This window comes from Siphateles boraxobius, unplaced genomic scaffold (assembly GCF_051911475.1).
Source record: "Siphateles boraxobius isolate OS27281-9 unplaced genomic scaffold, OSU_SipBor_1 41, whole genome shotgun sequence".
NCBI lineage: Eukaryota > Metazoa > Chordata > Actinopteri > Cypriniformes > Leuciscidae > Siphateles > Siphateles boraxobius.
In genome coordinates this window covers 1,566,564-1,584,051 of record NW_027509042.1, presented here as the reverse complement: position 1 = coordinate 1,584,051, position 17,488 = coordinate 1,566,564, and positions in this window count along the sequence as shown.

Genomic DNA, 17,488 nt, shown 5'->3' with positions numbered 1-17,488 from the left:
CGCTTTTAACAATGTAGATTGTTTCAAAGCAGCTTTACAGAGATAAACATATCATTTAAGGTAACAGAGATTGGTTTAGTTTCATAGTGGTTCATGAAAAATGTTTTTTTCCAGGTAAAGTTAGTTTTGATTGATTCACTTCCGTCTAAATGATCATTTGTTATTAAATTAGGGGCTGCTAAGACGACACCGTTCTCTCTAAACAGACTTTAAACGCGAACCTGTGATAGACGCTGATGGCGTTCACATGCGCATTAAGATTTGATTCTATAGTTATGTGCGTTTCAATATATGTGCGCAGGTTTGTAATTCCTTACTAACCATGCCTAAACCAACATTTTATCTTGTCTATAAATTTTGTCTTTAATTTAAAAAAAAAATCGTACTCACCCCAAACTTTTGAACGGTTGTATCGTGATATACATCCACTTTGGATAAAATTAGAAACATCTGATAAATGAACAAATGTAAATCTAGAATGTAAATAAATTAAATGCAAGAAAATATGGTCATGTCACAACAAATGAAACACTCCAGCTTGAAAAATGAATCCTAACATACAGTAGTAGAAAACATTCAAGTGTACACTGCACAGTATGCAGAAAGAAATGTGGTTGTATTTCATTGTGAACATACAGAAAACGTAATGTATCCAAAATATATTTAAAATTTAACGGAAGACCTTTTTTTTTACAGTCCTGTTCCCCATGTACGTACTATGTACTTATTAATTGCAATAACTGGGTAATACATCGGTACCAACCGCAAACCTTTCCTTAAATCTAACCTTAACCCATGTATTTGCCTTATATTGCCCTATATTTTCTTACGTAAGTACATTGTAAGTGCACATACTGTAAAATAAAATGCAACTTGTAAGTCTTATCAAATTTTTGAGAACATTCAAGAGTTTGCGGTCTCATAAATAAACAGTGTATCATTATCTAGTGTGGTGAAACTGGTTGTGGGCATTAACTTCTGCTAATGTTGCCTTAGTTGAAATTAATTTTAAGAGATGTGTCAATTAGAAATCCTCAAATAATATTGTGTAAATGTCCTATCATGTTCAAAATTGTATTTCTATTATTTAGACGTCTGGGGTCTCGAGAAGCAAGGAGACGTGGGAACATTTTGCGTAAATTGACACGCAATTTAGCTGTGCTTAAATCTGTAAGATGAGGTGAAGACCTCGGTCGTACTGTATCTCATGCAGAAACTACAGGAACATACAAATTAACTTGTAAACGTCTCTGAGGTCTCACACCCCGTCCCACATTCACAGTAACACATGTGGCTCGAGCAAATTAGCATGTAGTTGGCTAACCCTCCCCGCGTCTCCATTTACACGGACCGCTTTCTATTTCCACCCCGCTCTGATGTAAAAGCCACTCTTTACGCTGCAGTTTCACAGTTCATTGACTCGACAGCTTGTTTACATGCAATAAATTGATGTGAAAATTGGCGTCGGAGCAGCCAGTACATTTGAAAGCCATTAGAGGGACACTGATGATGGAGCGGCTTTATAACCTCATGAGACCTTGCTGACTCAAGCTTTCAATTATCCCAGGGTGTATAAATCAACGTTAACATAGTTTGGTGAAAAATGAGCACTTGCGGTCACCGATGTAGGTCTGTGAGGCTCAATATTTCCAGAGTACCTTAACCCTGGTCAACCAAACCTGTTGGAGAGGAAAAACACCCACGAGATCTGTTATATCTCAACCGTTCCTCCAAGACAGCAGTGTGATTAAATGGAGAGGAAAAGATCCAGTTAGACCTCCAGAAGAGATCTCAGCAATGTCTCTGTGACGGCTGATGACGTGGCCACACAAAAGGGCGGTAACTGAGAACACACATGCATACATGCGATGCGACCTTCTTTCTGGGTTGTAAACACATAATTTTTTTAGCATTTAATGATTAAACATTTGTTGCAGATACCTTGGTAACAGATCACGCTATATATGTATTTCATAATAATGACAGACACAGATTTGGTTCGTTTTCAATTTGTTTTCTGCCATAATTTACTAGTTTGGGTGCACACTTTCTAGATATTAACTTTTATTTATTTTGAGTTTAAGTGGCTTGCGGGGGTGGAGTATACTAAATTCTAAGTAGATTTTGTTGACAATAATTATTTGTGTTTATTACTTTGCTTGTTCAAAGAATGTTGGCAAGCTCTCTCAAGTGTGTTATGTGCCTAGAGCTAATGCAGATCCTTTAAAGCCGGGACTCGCCTTAAACATGAGCACTGTAGAAGTAAACGGTAAAGAGCTCCACGCTCTAGTTGACACCAGACTTTGGTGCATAGACAGTTTGTTTCACCTGCCTTGATTAATCCTTGTGACAAGAAATCCATTCGTTGTGTTCACGGGGATGAAAAGCTGCTTCCTACGGCAGAACAAGGTACATCAAGGTGAAAGGACAAACTTATCTTCTGGATGTGGGCGTGGAGGACAACCTACCCTTTCCTGTGGGTTTGGGTCATGATCTGCCAGTGCTCTGGGACTTGTTTCAGCCGGTACCCTCATGCACTATGGTCATCACACGAGCTAAAGCAAGCAAAGGGGAAGAAGAGGAACAGATGCTTAGATCCCTCCCGTAGACTAACTATGTTCCGTACACTTTTTGCCTTTCACCGCACGTCAACGGCTGCCACTCAGTTGCTGAGAGCCAGACAAGTTTGTGTGAGTGCTCATTCTCTGGGGAAATTCCCATTGGAGGATCTATTCTTTGATTGATGTCTTTGAGACCAATAGTATTTGAGAAAAGTGTGGTAAAATACCTCCTCTGCCTGGGTTCGGATGCTCACAGACGTTAACGGTGTTCCGGACAGAGAGCATACCTTGATTTCTTGTTTTCAAATTGACTTTAAAATGACAATTTGTGATACAATATAGTAATATGTATATATAATTGTTAATTTATTAAAGAATGACCATTTTAAATGTTAAAATATTATAAATATAATCATCACTGCACGCTGCGTCTCTGCTGCCTGTCTCAGTGCGAGACGTTTAAAAATTCCCATTTCAAAGCAGTTATTCAACAAAGGGTAATATATTTAATGATTTGTGATAACATAATAATCCTTTCATGAAGACTATAGTACTGTGAGAAGCATTAATCCAATTGAAATGTACATTTTCACCGCTGTAGTTGTCTCCCCACCTAAAGCTTATATCTGGGCTGTAGCTTGCCCACCCTCCGTTTGATGGAGCAGTGAGAGCACCTAACAAACTTACTAACATTTCTATGGAACAAACGGCGGGGGTTTCTCTTTCTTAGTCGGAGATAAAAGAGGGAGAAATGATGAAAACACACATATATAGTTTATGTATAATCTGAAAGTATTTATTTAGCGATCGGCGGGAAAAGGTCATCTGTACGGAATATCGTTATGTATGGAACATGGTCTACGTTACCTTTCTTTGACAATGAGGTAGAAACTGCGGGCTCTGCAAAGCCCAGGTAAACCCATCAACAGAAAAGGTTGAAAAAAAATCAATATAATGCTTCTAACATGCCAGGTGACTCTCAGATTTCCCCCAGACTAACATTGCTCGGTTACAGCAGGAGGATGCTAGTCTCGTCCCTTCCCCGGAAAGGGGAAAGCCAGAGGATGTAGAGAATGAGATTGACTGTGACGTCACAAAAGAAAGATATCTTCTTCAACAGGGGATACTCTATCGTCGGCTTGGGCCGGTGACACAGCTGGTGGTGCCACATGTGTGTCCGCTAAAGTTATTCTTGTTCTTAGACTCTTGATGCCCAGCAGTTTGTAAACCTGTTTCACCAGGGTAGACATGAAGTTAGATCCTTGATCTGGCAAGATCTCACACAGAAACCCAACTTTGGAGAAAAACTGCACAAGACAAGTCGCCATATACTTTGCTTTGATGGACTTCAGAGGAAACACTTCTGGATACCTTGAAGCGCAGTCCATTACAACAAGCATAAATCTGTTACCCGTGCGACTTCTTTCAACAGGTCCGACAACATCCATTCCCAGGATTAATTGTGTATTTGTTTATTATAATTCTATGTATATTTTGTTGACTATAATTATTTGGGTATATTACTTTGTTTATGACCCATTTCTTCATATTTCTGAAATTAATTACTTTAATTGTGTTATGTGATTTGTGTATTCCCTGTGTATGTGTGTATAAAAGTTCCCCATGTGTCATTTGGGAGGTCATGTTTTTTGAATTGCTTAGTTGGTTTGATTACTAAGTTTGGTTCTGTTCAAGTGACCCTTTTTATGGGCCTAGACCTGACCTTATTTCGTTCAGTTTTCAAGTAATTTAATTTGTAAATTTGTTTGGCATTTAATAAAATCTTTGTTTGGAAATCCTGCATTCTGTGCCCTTGACTGCTTGGTCCCTCACAGTCTCAAACAATGTCTCCGTCAAAAATGTCTGTCTTCCAAGCATCATGGAAAGATCTGCACTTTAACAGTTGTGTTTAATTGACAAAGCTGATATGTAAAGGAAAAAATGATTTGTGGTACTGATTGAAAACTGGGTAAAGACCCGTTCACACCAAGAATGATAACAATAAGTAAATTAGCGTCCGCATCAGTAGACGATATTGTTCTGTTTATTATGGATGCAAGCTGCAGTTTTGTTTTCTGCTGCTTTAAATTCTCAAGCTCTTTAAAGCAGGATGGATTCTGATTGGCTGTCAGTGTTTATCTTTATTGTTTTTTTTTATTTCTATTGTTATAGATATCGTCCTTGATGTGAACGGGCTTCTACACTTTACAATAAGGTCTCAATTGTTAACGCATTAGCCAACATGAACTAACTATGTACAATATATTTACTGCATTTTTTAACCTTTGTTAATTTTATATAAAAACTAAGGTGATTTGTACTGAAGGTCACCCATTAGATTAGGGTCCAATTCTCACTATTAACTATTAACTACGACTTTTGCCACAATAAACTCCTAATTACTGCTTATTAATAGTTAGTAGGTAGTTGTTAAGTTTAGGTAATGCGTAGATTAAGGGATGTAGAATATGATCATGCAGAATAAGGCATTAATATGTGCTTTATAAGTATTAATAAACAGGCAATATCATAGTAATATGCATGATAATAAGCAACTAGTTAATAGTGAGAATTAGAACCTATACTAAAGTGTTACCGAACTTAATAATGCCACTATTGTCTTAGAGCTTTATAGCATAATTTGATGACGTTTGCATCATTGATTCTGTTATTTTCTTGTTTATACTGTGAAGCTGCTTTGAAACAATCTGTATTGTATAAATCCCTGTATAAATAAAAGTGAATTGACTTAGTACACAGTGCTTTTACCAATGTTAAGAGATACAACTTTTCACTTTAAAATGCATTAGAAAATAGAAATTAACATTAAGAATAAATGCTGTAGGCAAGGCAATGCAAGGTTATTTATATAGCACATTTCATACACTATTGTACTTCAAAGTGCTTTACACAGAAAGGAATTAAAATAATCACAAAGTAAAACCAAGGAAAATTAAAACAGTTATAAAAAGAATTAAAAGAGATATGAAGATGATACAGTTATAAAAAGAATTAAAAGAGTAAAAAGATGATAGATAAACTTCTCTTGTGGAAGTATATGGTTTATCGTTAGTTCATGTTGACTGATGTTAACAAATGAAACCTTCTTGTAAAGTGTGACCAAAAGTAATTGATGCCAAATGCACCATACAAAAACACTAAAAGTCCCCATCGTCTCTCTGCGGTCTTCATTCAAGTGAATAGTGATTTTGTCAGAGGCCTTGCATGTGGTATCTCAAGCAATTTGTGTTGATGGCTCTGAAATTAGTTTTGCGTCCTAAATGTAAAACAAAAAGCAGCGCAGCAGGAAATAATGGATTTTCAGAGGAGGCTCTGCTGTGGCGTACAGTAAAAGGAACGGCCTCATTGTTGCATCTAGCGTTTCCATCTCACGTTTTTCCAATTACATTCGGCTCTGAAAGATGTCAGCGTTGTATACAGAAAACATGTTTCCACTAAAATCATGTTCTTTGCTGCCCCGAATGAAGTTTGGCTGGCTTGTGCTCATAACGGGCAGAACACAGCCGGCCTCCAGGGCTTTCTGTGGTCCGTTTTCCCACAGAGAAACAGTCTAACTGACAAATAACAGGCCCTAGCCGTCCCTCGGGCAGCGAGCAGCACACGGGTAGGCCTCAGAATCGGGAGAGCCGTGGAGATCGGGACTGAGACTCAGTGGATGTCTGTACCACCATGACGGGAGAGCCACAATGCGGGATGCTCTTCAAACGGCTCAGAACTGTCTAATTTAGTCATGTGACGCTGAGGGTAAACGTCCCAGACAACAATATGTCATTTTTAATGTCGTTACTGATGGTTTATTCACAGAGTTCTGCGGTCAGGGCAGGGATTGTGAGGACTGGGAGGGTTTTTCCATCCTTTTCTTTTACAATTAATTTCACATGTTACAGTCACAGTGTGAGGCCACGTCTTTCAAGTGTTAAGTAGCAGAACGATGCACTTTATATGGTCATAATGAACTGCAAATTAAGAAAGCCCAGTTTCATATCAGAGTTATGCAAAGCTGAAAGGTCAAATGGGATTGTGTGTGTGTGTGTATGTGTGTGTGTGTGTGTGTGTGTGTGTGTGTGTGTGTGTGTGTGTGTGTGTGTGTGTGTGTGTGTGTGTGTGTGTGTGTGTGTGTGTGTGTGTGTTTGTGTGTTTGTGTGTATGTGTAAAATAGGTTTTGCAAATTCAATATCATTTAATGAAAATGCAATTTAAAAAATAACAAAAAGTTTGAAAATTTCAAAAAGTATTTCTAAGAACCTTTAAAATACACGTTATTAAAATATATTTTTAAACTTTAGAAAATGCATAGCAGAAAGTTTTTTTCCTTGATTAATCCTCAATGCTATAATTATGCTATATTGCATAAAGTTAATTGAATATGCAATACAGTTTGTTTTGCTAAATTATTGCAATGAGCAATTATATCATGCTAAAATGCATTGTTTAAATTAATTAATACTGTTTCGTTGACTAACCTATATGTATCATATAGTTTTTTTTAAATATACACATGTATCATCAATAGAGCAGAGTTCATTTAACACATTAACACATTAATGTTTGGTGTGTGTTTTGTCTGACTTTCATGCATTTCCCCGGAAGAGACACTGAAAACTGTGCCGGTCCGAGTGAGAGAGAGAGAGAGAGAGAGAGAGAGAGAGAGAGAGAGAGAGAGAGAGAGAGAGAGAGAGAGAGAGAGAGAGAGAGAGAGAGAGAGAGAGAGAGAGAGAGAGAGAAGAGAGAGAGAGAGAGAGAGAGAGAGAGAGAGAGAGAGAGAGAGAGAGAGAGAGAGAGAGAGAGAGAGAGAGAGAGAGAGAGAGAGAGAGAGAGAGAGAGAGAGAGAGAGAGAGAGAGAGAGAGAGAGAGAGAGAGAGAGAGAGAGAGCGTGGACGAGAGACTGACCGCTCTAGACAAAACACAAGACACGACATCAACGCTGTAAATATCTTCTATTTTCTTCTTGTGTTTATCCCCACATCCTTCAGTGATTCAGATTATGGCACATTTCTCTGTGGCATTCGCTTAGAAAACAAACCTCACGAAAAACAAACCTACACAAAAGCAGCAGAGAACGCCACAAAAAAGACTCACTTCAGTTTTGTTGAAGCTTGATTAATACCACTGAGACGGTTTCATAATCATCTTCAATAAAACTTCAGCTGGGCCACAACAGTCTCTTTTAGTTTTAAAAGAAATCTCTAACTTTACAAGTTCCAACATACAGGCTGCAATCAAAAGCCTAAGATCTCAATATGAACATTTCTCATCAAATTCTTCCAAATCCAAACATCTGGAGTGTTAACTTTTACTTTATATTAAATTAATTTTAAGAGATTCTTCAAATAAAAAATGGATACTTATACACATATAAGCTACGAAAGAGTAACCTTTCAGCAATAAAGTACTTTAGCAAACAATAAAGTAGCAGCAACCACGCGGAAGACCAACTGCAATACATGCAAATGCTGACTGTTATTCTGAGAAAAGCTAAGATGCAATCTGAGATGCCAGCTAAGAGAAGTCCTGGAGTCTGTGGTCATCTGGGAGCCCAGGGGTCATTCTGGATGTGGACGGGGTCGACCCTGCGTGGATCTCTTTCACCGGTGTCTGACGCCGCAGTGACAATCACACAATCTGACCCTGTTTGCTACCCAAAACACAACTGCTCCGTTCTTTTAGAAGCTGAATTACACTCTGAAGTTTAATACTCAGTGCTAAAGTAGAAGATTCTGAGATTCTGACATGTGCATGCATCGTACCATCAACTCACAATGCACAATAACATTGAAAGCACGTTTGTCTATATGAAAAAACAAAGACTCTTGTATTCCAGCATTCTCTTTGAGTCTAAATCCAGTTTTCCATGATGCAACTCGCACACAAACACACACACTCTCTCAATGTGTTTTTCATCTCAAATCCCAAAGCGTGCAAAATGTACACAGATCCTTTTCTAAAGGGCCGAAACGGAGAGGAGAAACCAGAGCCACGATCTCTGGCGCCTTGGGCCGAACGCACTGAGAACGTGAACAGAACAGAACAGACAGAAGAGGACGGCTTGTTAAACATCCACAAAGAGAACATCTATGATGCATTTTGTTTTATTACAACACTTTGTTCCCAAAACTGGCCTGCACAATTGTTTGGTTGAAAACCAAACCAAAACATTAAAACACCTCCTGGGTGTTTTCCTCCTCCCGGTGTCTGTATCTCATTACACCTGTCCATCATTTTCAAAGCAACTCGTCCTTCGTGCATCAATACAACATGAGGAATTCCACTAGGAAATTAAATAACACGATTTCACTTTGACTTCTGTGCACAGATTAAGTTACAGGATCCCCAGTATGTTGCGTTTGATTGGCTGATTCATGTAGTTGATTCTGTGTATCAAGTCATGATTGTTTTTATGCAATTTTAGGGACTATGTTAAACAGGACCATTACTGGGGCATGTTGTCACAAAAGATCAACATTGGGTTTAATGATCCGCAAACGTCATTCATTTTCCTCCGCAATAATACGAAAAATGATCAAACACCCTTTTTCCGTTAAGACTTCAAGGTTTGTGTTTATAAAGAAATGTTATTAATAAACCCACCCTCAGAGGTCAGAGGTCACTCTTCCAAAACTAGACCCGCAAACGGCCATTACCGGAAGTCCGTGATTATAGTTAATAAAGTTAGAAATATAGATGCGTTCCTTACAAAAATGCATGGCTTTGCTTCAGAAGGCCTTTATTAACTCCCTGGAGACGTATGAATTACTTCCATGATGGATGGATGCACTTTTTTGGGCTTCAAAATCTCCATTTTGGAAGTACCCTCCAAGGTACCATTCACTCCCATTATAAAGCTTGGAAAAGCCAGGATATATTTTTTTAAGTAACTCTGATTGTGTTTGGCTGAAAGAAGAAAGTCATAAACACCTAGGATGGCTTGAGGGTGAGTTAATTATGGGATCCTTTTCACTTTGGGGTGAACTAACTCTTTACTAGAAAACTTTCCTTTACTAGAAAATTATTTGGTCTTTAAAAATGTTTTCAAAAAGTTTGCACACAAATGTTATGGAGCATTGTTTTTCTGGAATGTTTTAGTTGGACGTTCGTCTAACATTTTTTAAATGTTATCACTTATTTCAGAATGTTCAGAGAACACTGTAAAAAGTAACATTCCTATAACGTTTGCAATTTCACAAAATAAAATGTTCCCATAACAAAAGTTCAAAAGACGGACTCTTTGAACATTCAGTTTTCATAACTTCGAACGTTAGCTAAATATTTCCGTTAGCTGGGATGCTTAAAGCTGTGCGCTTTATAAATGAATCGTTTAAATAAATCTTCTGATGGCTTACACGTTTAAATAAACTTTAAAAACATTCTTTGTTCTTGCATGCGAGAAAAGTTCAGAACATTTTATGTCGGAAAACATTTACAGTTTAAGTCTTTAAAGGTCTCTGAGCCCAAATCCCCTCATTAACTGATTAAAAAAAGAATTAAAACCTGTCAAAATGTCAAATCGACTAATAGTTTCCTGCGTCTGCTCTGAAATCACAAGTTGGAACAGATCAGATAGTCTTTCTGAAGATCCTCAGGGCTTTACTCTGATCACAGATACAGAACCAGTAAGAAATATTGTTATTGTCTCTGCAGAAGCTCACAGGCCGAAATATTTCAAATGTGCTATTTTACAAAAAGCACAGATCATGTGACTCTAGTTTGTGATAAAGATGAACAAACATATTGATATGAAACACGCGGTTCCGCCTAAAAGCAAATATCAGACAAACATCACCAGGGAAAGATGAGTTATTACACAAATAACAGAAATTCTGTCGATTAAATAAGAGGAACAGGTTATTGCTTAAAGGTATTATTTACTTGACTGTAAAACACAACCTTTATGGGACTAATTATAAAATCACAGCTAAATATATTTAAGACTAAAATATATAATTTTTTAACTAGTTTTTTTTACATCTGACCTTTGACCCTTTTTCAGGGTGCCGTAATATATGAATGACTTTGTCCTATTAGTGTAAATTATTTTTTGGCAGAATTTTCTGAAACTTCACACAAATGCATTGTAGTGAAAATGTCTTAGTATTTCAAAAAACATAAAACTCAATGATAAACATGGAGCTACTATACTCTTCTTGTGCTACTATATTTCATTTTATAAATCACATGTGAAAATGAAAGCATATTGAAAACCATAACAAATATTCAAAAAATGTAACATTGTTTCTTTCTTGGAATTCCAGATCAATCATTGCAGCGCAAGTGGAAATCAACAGGACTCTTCTTTTTCAGCGTAGCCCACACTTTCACACGTAACTGGATTCTGGCGCGTTTAGTCGTCATTTTTGGAGCATTTGCTTGACTTCCACAACAATATATGATTTATATTCTTCATCTCCGTCATCGGCCTCACTGCTTCGCTCCTATGACCTTATTTTCTGATGCACCGCCATCACTATCATCAATACTTTCTGTAAAAAGTACAGCTTTTCCTCTCTGTCTAACCTTAACCTATAACGTCAACCTTAAACACAGGCCAAGGGATATTATACGGCCTGCCAGTTATGAACAATAGTTCAGCTACACAGAAAATATCTATCCCTAAAAAATGACTTTTCCATTCATGCATTTCACACATCATTTATTTTTATTTCTTTTTTTGAAAACACATTTGGATGTACATTGATATGTATATTTTTATTAAATTTACATGTACTTCCTAGTCTAAAAATGAACTCACAGTGGAGCTTTGACAGCATGTGACCTAACATGTCTTGTTGCCAAAAATGTCAAGCACATGGCACATAGAATCTAATGTTATTGGCTGAAGGGGAGGTCATATAATACTAAAATGGATTTTTTATTAAAAAAAATTGGTAGAATATTATTGTATTTTAAATGTGATTTTCTGTGTCATTTATTAATGATGATTCACCATAGAGGGTTAACTGGCTGTATATGGTGTAGGTAAGCAAAAAGTAATATGGCAGTTCACTGACATCTGTTAAATAATAATGATTTATTGTCATACCATTCCCAAAAGAACATGGTCTACAACACATTTGTAAGTATAGGCCTACAGGGCATCTGTGTCCTTTGTTTATTAGCCTGAAGCAAATTGATAAAATCTGTTTGTAATGTTTAACTGTGAAAGAAGAAAAGGTTAAAACAATAATTTTGATAACAGAATTCATTTCCCATTGATTGCAGGTTGTCAAATTAGGCTTCTGCATGAAGTCTGGATTTCAAAAGTTTAATTTGGGCTCCATCTAGTGGTCAGTGGTTGTAACAAGATTTTTTTTTTTTTTACAACATTGTAAAATAAAATACTTATAAAAATAAGTTGCCCCACCCTGGCTCTTATGAACAATACTCATCATGAGAACATAATTCACCATTTGAGTTCAGATCTATATCGATGGTAGGACTAGCCTATATATCGAAGTACCATGGTAAAGTATCCGATGCCTTCAATACCACAGTACTTTATTGTAATGGTACATCCATCCAATTTTGATCCACATACACAGTTTGGGCACTTGGTGGCAGCAGCGTCCTATAAAATGCGGAAATCAAGTCTCATCTCAAAGTGCACTTTATATAGCACCATTATAAAGCACTGTGTTCATAGAGACCTGCAGTGATGCACTCTCTTTACACACACTCACGACAGATGAAAGATACTGGATGTCTGAGATCACACTGTCCATCAAGCTAATTAATGTAACGAACAATAATGCTCAGAATCAGTGTGCCTGCACGTGTCACACACACACACACACACACACACACACACACACACACACACACACACACACACACACACACACACACACACACACACACGCACACACACACGCACACGCACACACACCACAAACTATGACATCATATTGGCAATTGCATGTTGCGCTTCTGAAAAGATTCAATGCATCACATTTTTGTCTTGAAATGTGTGATGGATTTCAGACATTAGCCGACATGCACCACAGATGGCATAACTGTCGAACGTGGATATTTGTTGAGTCTAGCTTCAAATCACTGTAATATGTTTGCATATTAAAGCATAAAAGAAAAGCAAAGAAAACCCTGAAATGAATATAGGCTGCATGCATCCTCAGAACAACCCTTACAATTTACATACAAAAGAAAATACCGAATTCTGTCCATTCATTGTTATGCCTGAACTGCAGTAGGCCTACTTTAGTGTGAAATATATACTAAGTGTAGCAACTATTAGGCTATATTTTTGCAGAACTTTATGTTTACCATGTAATTTCCGTAAAGGAAAAAAAATAATGGAAATGTAGCCTAATCGTTCTGAGGATCCTCTATTATAATTTAGAGACTTTTATGGAAGTATCAACTCCATCTCAGATGTTCTTCTGAAGGAATTAAAACACAAATGAGACTTTTGTTGGCATACATTATAGAGTAGCTACACAACTATGAACTAAACTAACAGCATAACATATAGTTTGAGAAATATTTGAGTTGATACTGAGATGCATCTGAGCACTTTTGAGACATTTGAGAAGGACAAACATCTGAGAAGCAGGAGACTCACAGAAGCCTCTCCACTGGCTATAGGAGACAGAAGTGAGATATTAAGGAGATCTGATTTATGATATCCCCTCCTGTGTCTGGCTCTGTCAGCGTGGTCACGGTGCGGTTGTACTTTGGATCAGAAAGGATCATTACTGTAATAAGGCTTTTAGTAATACAGGTTAGAACCTATAATTGGCTTGAAAGGCACAAATGCACTCTGTGTTTTCAGAAACCCACTGCACTTCTGTGGAAGTTGCATTGTTTTTGTTCAAAATGAACAGATAATTGGAGAAATGGAAAAGTTATAATTATCTGAGAGGCTTTTATGAGAAGTCAAACATTCAGAGTGACCCGATACAGAGTTGGGTTGATTGTAGGCTACTGTAAGTAAGCAATAAGGTAAGGTTAGGCCTAACTTACTCCGCTTCGTGTGTCGTGCCTAACAACGGACCTTCAGCCTTTATTTATTCACAATACAACACTATCTATAGCCTCGAGTAGCTACTACCTTATTGCTTTAATAAAACGGTTACAAAACAATACACATATTAAAGCAAAAAAAAAAAAAATGTATCAAAGCAACTTTCATGAAGTAGAATAAAAGCCTTCTTTCCGCTGGAAAAAAAAAGTCCCACCCTGATCGTGAACAGCAACACAAGTTAACATTACATTATTTCGCTGTTAGATGGCGACAAAGAATGTCTTTATGACTGAGTCTGTCTTTAAAGAAGACTTTTATATTAAAGGACTGAAACTTGTGAACACCGAGAAGCAAGACGCAACTGAAAAATTAATTAGAGGGCACGGAAACCCCTCAACTGTTAAAATAACAAGATATCGCTGCGGACATTCAAATGGATTTTTACTAGCCTACGAATATTGGACTGACCTGAAGGAAAATGCTACTGTAAATAAAGGTACACTTGCTTACTCGATCTCTCACAATCAATGAAAACATGTGTTTAAATAAGTTTCTAAGAGTGGTTGCTAGGGTGTTGTGTAGTGATGTTTTATCGTGGATAAAACACAGCTATTGAACAATCAGAATAAAGGACTGGAACTAACTGTATCAGATTCCGAAAACCAAGTACTTGTAATAGATTATTACGTTTTAAAATACTCAGACTACAGTTGCTTTGTTTTGATTACATGGTTACATGTTGTTCCCACAATGGCAGTAGGCCTACATTGTTATTTTTTTTTAAATATTAAATTATTTGATTGTGTTTATTTTAAAACTATTTCTTTAAATTTTTATGATTACTCAATAGCTTTTCATTAAACTCACAAACACCAGTCTGAGAAACCCTGACATAATGTAATATTTAACGCACTTCATGTTGTTGATAACAAAGAATGGATTATTTTATTTTTCTTTGTATTTTTTTTACATCAATATGGTACAAGATTATCCTGTTCAAATTAATGTGATAAATGAGTTAGGTCTAAAGTAATTTAAAAGTAACAAAAAAAAGTAGTCAATGTGTAATGTAATGGATTATGTTACTAACTAACATTTTTGTCATGTAATTTGGAGACAAATTGTAAATAACCCAGCACTGACAATAGGCTATATGTGACCCAGACATATCTGGGCATGCCGGTCACACTTAAAAATGCATGCATAAGATCCAAAGCGAAATTCACAAAAATAAGAATGGTTTGCAATGCTTAAACATTAGATCTCGAAAACAGTTTTGTGTGACTTTAATGTTTGTGAAGCACAAATGGATCATGTTCATAGTTAATGAGACACTTGATCTAATCAATCACATTCACACATTTACGAGTGTGATTTAAGTATCCAAATACCCTTTTTTGGGCCAGTTTTGGAGAAACTTGCTGAAGTTTTCAGAACATCATATTTTATAGGCTACAAAGCAAGACCAACCAGATTATCTTTAGTAGTGGAGAGAATGTTTGGATTTCACACTGCTGAATCGATATCTCAGATGTGATGATGTGCAAACCTCAGAGAACACAAACAAAAGCTTCTGCTACTATAAGACCAGCTATTTTCAGGCAAATGGAAAATATTTTTTAGGACAGCTAAACGTGAAGAATAAAGCAAAAGACGATTCATGGCTGTTACTAAAACCTTCATCTACATTTACTTACATTGAGAGTTATTGCTCAGTTGTTGCTCTGGAGACATAATGGAGTTCTCAGGAGTGTTTGTTTGAGTTGTTTCTCTTAAAACATTACTTGATGGGGTGGTATAATGCCCTTTCACAAGATATAAAATAAATCTCTGATATCCCCATAGTGTGTATGTGAAGATTTAGCTCAAAATACCCCACAGGTAATTTTATACAGCATGTTACAGTTGTCACTTTTTGAGGGTGAGTAAAAACGCACTGTTTTTGTGTGTGTCCCTTTAAGAGTAAATGAGCCGCTTCTCCCGGCACAGAGGGCGGAGCTTCAACAGCTTGTGTCCTTAGCAGCTTCGATTACCTCACACAAACATGCACTGACATTTTCAAAAACATTTAGCCTTTTATGTTCAAACCGAAGTCAGAAAGATGGAGAGACTCAAGAAGTGGTGACATGTAGACAACATTTTTGAATGGTTAGTTGATGAATTTATGTAGCTTATGCGTAGTTATCTTGTAGTCATTGGTTAGCATATTCTGTATTGAAAATCTGTAAATTGTGTTCCGGGGGCGGGGTTTATGTAAATTTTAGGGTTTGTGTGATGTCACTAACCCGGGAGGAATGACATTTAGTCCCTACCAACCGTTTGTTGTAGTCTTTTTAGCGTCGTAACTTTGCAGATGCTGTTTATGCTCAAACAGCAACATTACCCACTAACTAAAGGTAGAAAAATGAAATCATAATCAACCACCCCTTTAAAAGAAATACATATTCCCAAAAATGAAAACGGTATAATTTACTCACCCTCATGTCACTCCAAACCCATGACTTGACCATGCACGAACGCCATGCTACATGAGCTGAACTGTGACTATCGACCAGCACGTAGCACGGCGTTCGTGGTTCGACTGGTCGAGACTGTTTTCCAAAGATGGCTCCTGCCTATATATGCGAAGTGTACTGTCTTTATAAAGTATCTTCTTGTTAAACTGTCTGTACACTTACAATGTTCTCAATGCTTCGGTTTGCAGGTACGGATCCTCGTTTATGCTAGCGTGTTAGTGTGAGGCTATTTTGAGCCTTGTTAGTGGTATTAACTAGCGATTTTTATTTTTACTTATTCTATGCCCCATACACTAGCGTTATAAGCTAATCTGTGGTTAAACTAATACTAACGTTAAAACTAGGTACATTTGATTAGTCAAGTCAAGTCAAGTCAAATATATTTATATAGCGCTTTTCACAATACAGATTGTATCAAAGCTGCTTCACAGTATCAATCAAAACAACTTAACAATGTTTGTTTATTACTGGAAAAAAAGACATCCAAGTTTGGTAGAGCTAATCAATGGTATGATTGGTTAATTAATTTGAATATCCCCAACTGAGCAAGCCAAAGGCAACAGTGGCAAGGAACCGAAAAACTCCATCCAGTGACCTAATGGTGTCCTAACACCCCATCAAATGACCCAATGGAGAAAAAAAAAAAACCTTGGGAGAACCCAGGCTCAGTCGGGGGCCAGTTATTCATTTTCTTCAGATTATCATGAACGCATCCCAGAGAACGGTCGACTCGGTACCTATGTGTTATTTAGCCTACCCCATGGTTCATTTTTGGCCGGAATTGTCCTTTAAGCCAAATGAAACTGAGAAATGTAAAAAAAGTATTTATTTTTTATTTTTATAGTTTTGGTTTTAGTTAACTATAATAACCCTTCTGGTCAGCCTTGAACATCAGACATTCTGGAATAACATAAGAAAATTAATTTGGGCTGAAATGTCCCGTTTAGGAGTCAATATGCAACATGTTTGCAGCCCATTTGCACCTTTTGCAGCGAAAGAGGACATTAAATCCAACTCCATCATTCTTCACACATGCAGTTCTTCATAAATGACTGAAAACTGTCAAATACTGCATCAGACTCAGAGGTTTGTTCTCAGATAAAAAGCTTTCTGTAAAACATGCCAACCTCTGTGTATCATTCAGACACAATACCCAGAGAATACCCCTGTATCCAAACAATTCTGCAAAACAAATGTCTGCGATGGAGGGGAATATAAAATATTGCCAAGCGAATGTTCTGCTCAGCTTTTATAGTTTTGAGCCACAACATTCCTTGTCAGAAAAAGGAACGTGACCCTTGCCAGATCGAGTGTGTGTCTGCGGCTTGACTGATTTCAGCTCTTTAGCTCACTGCTGTCAGAGCAAGACCTTGTTCCGTCTCAGACGGCTGGACTTCATGGGTTCCTTACTGTAC